Here is a 9,401-nt window from a genome sequence, read left to right as displayed (position 1 = left end):
GAAAAAGTGGGACACCCAAGTGGGCATTAATAAATTACTTGCAGTAAAACCTTTTATTGGTTATACCTACTTGGGTTGTCAGTCCAGATTTGAAGAGGTCATCATGCGGCGATGTCGTATTGGCCATGCGAGATATACTCATGAATACTTATTGAAAGGTGGGTATCCTCCGTTCTGCATCCCTTGTGATGAAATAATCACGGTCAAGCATGTCTTGCTTGACTGTGTCGAATTTTCCATCACAAGGGATAACTATTTCAAATCACGAACTATGAAGGATCTTTTTAGTAACATAAGTTCTCATTTAATTCTAGCATTTTAAAAAGACTTGGATTTGAGGACAGACTTGTAAATAGTTAAATATTTTATGATTGGAAGTTTGAATCGATAACTAAGACTGCTTGCGGCTGTAACCTCGAGGGGGGTTAAAGTACTGTAAAATTATTGTCCTCCTGACAGGGTCTACAAACATTGAAAATAAATTCAAACTATCCGCTATTATAATCGTAGTATATGTGCTCTTTTAAATGTATGGCTAGATGTGCCAAAACTGCTAACGAATGAAGGGTGGTGTAAATCCAGATAGGATCCATGCAGGTAGCAAAAGTAATGTAAGCTCCCATGGTCCCTAGTGTGGTGATCTACCCTCAGTTGTTGGCAATCTATAGCCCATTTTTATATGGTATCGTCCTCTATAGTAAAAACTGTTTTAGACTTTAATTACTAGTTTTAAATGGATATCTATGACATATACTAGCAGTTTTACTGTTCTTCTTCGACAGGGTTTTAGTTTCTAATATTCATTCATTCTACAATGTCATTATTACTTGTTCTTGTCACGATATGGTTGCAATATTGCCGATATTACGATAAATATTAACTCACTTGCATACAAGCAGGGAGACTATACACAGGTTGTAGATTAATTATCCTTGATACAAGTTGCAACTGCTAAGATCAATGTTTCAGTGAAACAGAAATTTTCTGTACAGCATAACACATGTTAGAACAATCATCGGAATCACCCAGATCTGAATAATGCGTTTATACAAAATAAATGCGTTTGATATTCTCGTGTTCAGCTTGGTCGAACATTTGTTACGGCTGTCGGCGCACCGAAAAGGGAAGTAACTCATACCTAGCCGTAGGTGGCGTTCTTAGTTATGGCGACCAACAGGACTACAACGTTATTGCAACGGGTCCAAGTTTTGCTGTTGTAACTACTGGTATGATATGTCCTTAACTTATATCTATGCACACTAACTTATTATACAGTGGGCTCTTACCAAGGAACGGTAGTACCATTATCAGTGAATGCTGCGTCAAAATTATGTAATATTACATGTGCTGTTTTGATTTTTGGTCCTGGCCCGAAGATGCATTGTTCGGTAGATACGCGATGTGCTTGCTCGCTGTACAAGTTCACTATGGACGCAGAATATAACTTGGTCGAGTGAGGTAAATATTTTATTTGTGAATAGATCGTATCTGTTTGCATATCCTGTGCGGCGATAGTTCATGAAAGTGCTTCGTGGATATTTTCTGGAGCCACACAAAGTTTACAATTCATCAGGTAATAACACAAGCTTTTAACTATTTTGAATTTGAACTGTTTTCTTATGTTGTAATTATATTCAGAATACGTCTAGTTTGCGTTAAATTGCAATTTAATTGTGAGTGGCTAGAACATATTGAGGCCAAGGGTCATGTGAAGGTCTATTTATAGGCTGAACAACCCTCATGTTCATAGAACAATGAACAATGTAGTATTCATACAGTGTATGGGAAACCTGCAGATATTTATGTGGCCAAAATTAAGCATAAATATTTATGGACCTACCATATCTAGATCATATATATTGAAAACATCTGTGGCAGTATACCCCAAACCAAAGGGTCACTAAATTGTAGCCTAGAATCAGAGACCATAAATGGTCTCTGCTAGAATGTCATGACAAGGCCAATAACAGACTGCCCTAAGTAAATCAGAGCAGATCAGTTTCATTACACATTTAAATGACTAGAAGTGACTGTAATTAACATCAGAAGTTAGGACCTGTTAACAATTTTCTTATCATTCAATAGTCTACCTTCAAGAATGATAACGAACAGAAAAAAGACCACCCAACGTTGGATACATTAATTATGTTTAAATAAACTAACATTCCAGCAGTAGCAAGTATCATGTTCAAGATTTATGCCGATATATGTAATTCTGCATTCATCAAGATCCTTGTTCTGCCATACATTTTTCAGAAGTAGTGTTCAAATGAAGCCTGATCTGACAGTGCATAAATTGTGCACAACATATGTGATCCGATCAGGTTATCATATAGATAAAGGTGTGAGAGGTTGCTGTTGATCAAAACAAACTTTTATGTACTAATCATATCTTTGATGTTGCTTGCAAATATCTGCATTGTTGTGGTAGATCTGGCTTGAATTGAACTCAAGGCACCCATGCATCTCTTAAGGAGCAACTAATGGGATCAAAGAATCTCAGTTGTGAAGATCAAAGCTTAGTTATTTACAGTTGTCATAATCCTTAAATAATCTTGAGTCTGGCGTTGAAACACACTGAAAGAAAGAAAATAAAGTTGCTTGTTCATGTGTTTTTTTTTTTGTAAATTTATACATGTAGTGAGGGTGTTTTGAAAATTAAGCATTTACTGAACAATAGTGAAACAATTGTGAATAATTTGAATAATCTACATTCATTAATTTATGCTAACTGACACTAATTGAAAGTATTGCAGCTCAAAGGAATCCCAGGGATTCAGAGAAATGGGCATTACCAATTTTGGTGAAGAAGGGACAAACAAGTTAATGATGAAATGACATTTACCATGTCCAAGATAGACAGTGTCTGAAACTCCTAAAATACCCAGCAAGCCCACAGGGCTGATAACTGAAAAATATTGATGGCCCTGTTAAAATGTAACCAGCCCTGAATTTCAAATTGTAAACTGCGACAAGGTGTTACAATAATGTGGTTAATGAATTGATGTGTGATTGTTACATACTATCAGAAAGGAACAACACTGTTCATTGGCTGAAAGCATGCTCTAGACCAGTCACATTTAGTGTTAGATAAAAGGCTAGGCTGATCTGTGGAAGTAATGGTTTGATTGATCATGAACTAAACAGACATTGTCTAGCTACCACATTTGTAAATTATTTTCGAAATATTTCCCATAGTCAATGACATGGTCGAACAAATACCCTTGGAAAATGTAAGCCCACCATGTAACTAGCAAGCCGCAGGCCGCCGGGCAGACGCTGTTTCATACACTGAGATAGATAGATGTTTTTTGCATGATGTTTCAGGGTATTTCTGTTGTTCCCTGCTGTGACATTGCTGTAGTGTTACTAAAAGAAGAGAATAGTTATAAACTAAACTCCTCTACTGCATGGCAAGGGGTACATAATTTATTCTATCCCTGCATAGTTTTATAAGGTTTTGTTAAAGAAAAACAACTGATCTTTACATAGTCACATTGACAATGTTGTGGTATTCTCAGATCATGAAACTGTCACTTGTAACACATCTGTCAATCTGAAATTACTCAGTAATTATTTGATGGGACCCTAATGATGAGAGGATTCATTAGTCATATTAATTGATGGAATTAACTGTACTCATGGGCGGTTGTCATTGTGAGCTATAAAAAAATGAGCTGCCAGCATTGATGTGGCATGTAGTTCAACTTGGTTTTACTATCTGATTTGAGTGTAGATCTCATTTATCATGTTTGTTGATAAACCTTTTTTCATCCACAGTTGACTGTCTCAGTGGAAATTGAATCTTTATTCACAGCTGCAAAGATAAAAAAATACTGATTACGAAATATTGTTTGGATTTTGGTCTGATGTGAGATTTTTTATGTCCATGCTCATAAAGGCTTCTGACATTTCAAATTTGGTGTAGTTTACAAAATGTGAATGTTTAAAGTAAATATATATGTCTTAATGTTCTGTTAGTTAGTGCTCAGCAGTCTTTGATATTAAGCAGGTTATTTTTAGGTTTTCTGCATTCTTCAAAATTATCATGTCGCAGGATCCCTCTACCTAAATCATTTTAACAATTATCCATGACAGCATGATGTTTACAAACCTGTTTGTGATTTATATTCATCGCCATCTCTGTATACCAGTGTGAACTCGTCTGCACCTATGACTCAAAGAAAGGGTTGTATTTAGTGGTTGCATTGGCACCCAGCTTGTACCATCAGTAAATCTAGAGGTTTGATATTGAACCTCATCGTACATCATAGCTGTCATCTGGCTTCATGTAACTTTGAATACACAAAGTGTTTTAGAAAGGGGTCAGATTTAACATGTGTAACATTTGGGATTACACTTTCTCAGTATATGCCAATATTTTTTGAGGTTGTGTCCAATGTGGGATTCGAACCCACACCTATTAGAGTCAGGCACTCTAATAGCCAGCACACAGTCAGCCATATAACCCGCTCAGTCATCACAGCTACATCCCAAATATAACATGTTTAATGGAATCTTTGATGCTTAAACCTGTGAAGGCCCGAGGTAGAATAGACCTTCAGCGAAAGGTGACTATGCTTGTCATAACAGGCAACTAATGGGATCGGGTGGTCAGACTCACTGAACTTGGTTGACACAAGTCATCGGTTCCCAATTGCACAGATTGATGCTCATGATGTTTATCGTGGGATTGTCTGGTCCAGACTCACTCAACTTTGATGCTTAACAATGGAGTTAGCTGTCACCTGACATGGTCAAAATTAAAATGGTTCCTGACCAGTTTCTGGTAGGGCAGTGTTACGCATTCCTTCAGGAAAAGCGTGGTAAGGGTAAGCTTCTGTGTTTGCATGTCATGGAACACGTTCCTAGTTTATATTACTGGAGTCTCCAGTCTTTACAACTAACATGCCCCAGTTATGAAACTTAAGCATGAACAAATGATGCAAACTGGTTTCAACATCAAGTTAATCCTATATTGCAATATCATTTTGACAGCTCATCTTGCTGTTCATGTTTCATTCCATTCAGAACTTCACCAGCAGATAATGATAAGACAATAAACTCATTGTTCCTGTTATACACATAGTTATTAAAATCTAACAGTTCGACACACTCACTACCTTATTACTTTACACAAGAGGTGGTGGGGTAGCCTTGCGGTCATAATATTCGCTCATCACGCCGAAGACAGGGTCCTTTCCCAACAATGGTTAAAGTCCATTTGTATGTCCCCAGCAGTTTATGTTGCTGGAATATTGCTAAAAGTAGCGTAAAATCATGCTCACTCACTTTACATGAACCTCATATTTCTGGGTTTGTAGGCTAAGGTGGAACACAGTTGTTGATTGATAAATCCAATGGCTGTAATGTCCTCAAGCTTCGGGCCTGACAAGTCAACATAACCAAGCACTGTACTGAAGTTATACACTTTATTGCTCAGTGGCTTCAATATCCTGTGTGAATGGAGGGGATAATCAAACTGTCAAGTCTCAGCTGACATAACAACTATAACTGCACTTGGTTGTATGTGTGATAAACACAAATGACAGTTGGAAGAGAGGCCGAAAGTGTACCTTTATTCGTATGTTTGTCTGACAGCCTGAAAGAACATAACAAAATTTTGAATAGAATCTGGTGAATATGTTCATGTTTAAGTTACTTCTTAAGTTTTTTAAATACATGTCTGTTTTGGTTAAAATTCCTAACATACCCACCACCTATTTTGTTTGGAAAGATTTCCACCCGTAACCCTTGTTTTATTTTATCATTCTCTAATAAAGAACAAATGTTTATTTATCAAAAATACTTAACACTTACCGTTAACCTAACCCAGAATCATATCCGGAAGGACTTCGCCCATATCCCACATATGTGTTAACATTGAGGAAAATGTTCTTGGTGTGTTGTTTTTATAATTATATGTTGGATATGTGTTTCAGTATGTTGAGATAAAATCAAAGAAACATGTTGAAAACTCATTATCATCACATGAAGAATATATATTCTGGTGATATATTTGACTGGAATAATATTTAAGGAGAATACGGGCGGAAGTCTTACCCTACATCCATACCCTAACCCTAAGACCCTAAAACCTTGAAATAATCCTGATTGGTAGGATACATTTCAAGCAGGAGTTACGGATAGAATTCTTTCTTTTTCTTCTTTTTGGTTTTTTTTTTCAGGGTTAATAATATTATCCTAATGTCAGCTATCTAGATAAATACCTATGAGCTTTGTATCAAGTTACAGTGCTGCAAAATATTGAGAGAATTGTATGACCAAACACAACGCACTGTACGTATCCCTTAAGGGATATAAATAGTTCAATTATCATGATTATATAACATGTATAATGCATCTGCGATGGATCTGGAGTTTGATTCTAGACTGGCGAAACCCAAGCTCAGAACATATGGTTATACATCTGTTAACAATCACAAAACAGCTCATTGTAAGTGTGCAGGAAGCAATATCTGTTCAAGTGATATGATAGAAAATAACAGTGGAAGGTAAAGATACTCTAGTCACTCAGATCAAACATACAGTGCTCATACTCATGCATATACCAGTATATTTCAATCACCCACTCACATCAAGCATACAAGCTTTCATTCAGATTTACTAGCCATTGTGCTACAGGTATACAATTAATTGTAAAAAGAACATAGGTTAGAGTTTACTATTGTAATTTTACAGGTGATCATAATAACTCACTGAACTGTGGGGTCGTTTTCAACACCAAATATGTACAAGATATCACATATATCAAGTAAGTCAAATCCAAACTGTATTATACAGTAAATCATTTTTCTTCTATGTGATAATAAGACTGTGAACGTATTTCAGTGTTGGAATATAACACCGGGGAAGGAGCATATTTACTATGTAAAAAGTGGGGGTACAGGCGGAACTTTTTCCAACATGTGAAAAAAAATGAACCCACCTCAAGTCCTTCCATCTTGAATGTTTGAGAAGAGTGTGTGTCCTTTCAGAATGAAGAGAACAAGTGAGTATAAAATATGAAAGTTGTAGTTGGCTTGGCCTATCAGTGGGACAATAGAACTGAAGTGTGGCAAGCATGCAGGGAAACAATTAGTGGAGGTTAAACTGAGAGAAATGCTTACGGTGCAGACCTGTAGTACAATTGTTTTAAGGTATAAAATGTTAAATTATAGCATTACTAATATTCTTCCATACCAATAATTAACATTCAAACTATTATTTGATTACTATTACAGTACTAAATATAGTACAAGGTGTACAAGTAATTAAATAGAACAAGTTCATACCCCTTTTTGATATATAGTGACTCATTTTAGTCTACTTTATTTTAATTAAACTCTGATGTACATATATGCAAATATTTGAGTCTGCCACATAACCATTGAGCAATCACTTGCATTTGAATAAGTGCTGTTTGAGAGTTTGCAGGTGTTTGGATGAATGCAGTTGCATTGTAGATTCACACAACTGGCATTTTGTGCAACTCACACATCTCCAAATGAGCAACACACATACTGGCCAGTATGTTTAACATTAACATGTTCTAGTTGCCGGTAGTTATAAACTCAAGGCCATGTTTGTTCGCTCAGGATTATGGATTAACTCTGGTGGCTCAATATGATCAATCTGCCAAATAATAATTATTGTCAATGTGTCACAAAAAGACTCCAGTGGTACTTTTTGAGCTAATTAAATATTTAAGAATACTGTCAGTTTGCTGGGTTATTCTTTATTATGAGTTGTTGATATATGTAGCAACACATGTCACATAAAGTTAATGAACACATTCAGTCAGTGTTCATACTTATTGCTTATTGTTATTATCAATACCCTGCCCCAGATAACTGCCTAAGCTTGATTTGGAGGTAAATTTGATAGAATCTAATCGTTTACGCATATTGTGTGCATAAAAGTCTGTGTTATATTACAGATAACAAGGAGAAGATTCTTACCATGTTTACATTTGTTTCAAAAATTAAAACACAACCTCGTAGTTTGAAACGAGTATATGATGAATGTTTTTGAGAGATGAATGAATGTTCAGCTGTAGTTCTTACCTGCTTACGATTTAAAAAAATATCTAACATCGCTGTTTAGTCTAGTTTATGGATGTCAGGTGTCGAGCTGCTTGTTAGAATTCTTACATTATAGTAACGTAGATCACTTGTTTATCAACATTTATTGCTCAACAATGTGGTGCCTCATGAAAAGATCAATATCCAGTGATAGAGAGCAATGTGAGGAGATGGCTGTAAGATGGTTGGTCCAGCTGTCACAAAGTGTCAGCTTTATCATGGTGTGTTATAACTGTATGTTTTGAGCAGAATGTTTAAAATCTGTGTTATTCTTTTCAACTTTACTCCTCATATCCTGGTAGTCATTTCCATGTTTAATTATTTATGATACTTTTTGCTGTAGTAAATGTTATAAGTATTCAGAGGCTAAAAAGGGGATTGTTCATTGACATCTTACACTTGATGATCTGTTTTCAGAAATCAAGCAGAATAGAGCATACTTAGATTAGTCCTTGTATAACCCTGTATCAACATACTAAAACGTATTAATGCTTATATTGCTTTGATGATGATAGTAGGGTGTTTAATAAGTAAGTCATACAAGAAACCATGACAGACTTGCATCTTCATTATCCAGTGTATGTGTGTCATTGTTAAACAGTGTGCATATGTCATTATCATTCAGAGTCTGTATGACACTATCATCTAGCGTCTATAGTTTATTGTCATCCATTATAGCTAAAATGGATAGAATTATCATTGAAACGCCCACACATTATCAGAAATGAGCGGGCCACTGTAACTTGATAATATCAGCAAGATGCTTCACGATGGGCCATTATCAAGCCCGTTGTTAGGTGACTTCATAAGTAGCTCAGCCGTTGAAGTTCAATCACCCACAGCTCACTTGAGCTCATTATTGACGATATATCTGGCTTACATTCGTCACATGTACCTGTGCCATTATGCACTTTCTTGCCTGTGCCAATCATAACAATTGTGCCATAAATTACAACAGGCAGCAATGAAAACATTGACTGGAAGTCTAACGTTGTTGAGCACTGAAAACAATGGCGGCTGACAGTATGGGCAAAGGTCAAGGTCGAATGTCATCACTCTCAATAGTGATGTCATCTGTGTTGTTCTATGACGTGTCTATATTTGTAAAATGTGTGTCGTGACCACCGTCATTTGTTGTTAGCAGTGAATGCCTCTAAAACCGATGCTGTTGTTTTTGTTCTTATTTTATTAAAAATAGCTATAATAACGGTAACACTATTTTTCAGAGCATTATCATTTGCAGGCGCCCTGGGTCTTTTCAGCTGCCCTCCTTTGTTAATGGAAGACCTCAGGCTTCTGCAAATGATAATGCCCTGA

General features: G+C 36.2%; 1 protein-coding gene across 1 annotated transcript in view; it reads left to right on the top strand.

Annotated features, from left to right (window-relative positions):
• Nucleotides 1-1,153: 1,153 nt before the first annotated feature.
• Nucleotides 1,154-9,401, top strand: part of LOC137265775 (equilibrative nucleoside transporter 1-like) — a 28,176-nt gene continuing 19,928 nt past the window's right edge. Inside the window, exon 1 of the mRNA XM_067801227.1 lies at nucleotides 1,154-1,226. The gene's annotated coding sequence lies outside the window, so the exon portion shown is untranslated. The remainder of the gene's footprint in view (nucleotides 1,227-9,401) is intronic.

The sequence above is a fragment of the Haliotis asinina genome, chromosome 15 (assembly GCF_037392515.1).
Source record: "Haliotis asinina isolate JCU_RB_2024 chromosome 15, JCU_Hal_asi_v2, whole genome shotgun sequence".
NCBI lineage: Eukaryota > Metazoa > Mollusca > Gastropoda > Lepetellida > Haliotidae > Haliotis > Haliotis asinina.
This window is presented reverse-complemented; position numbering and strand designations above follow the sequence as displayed.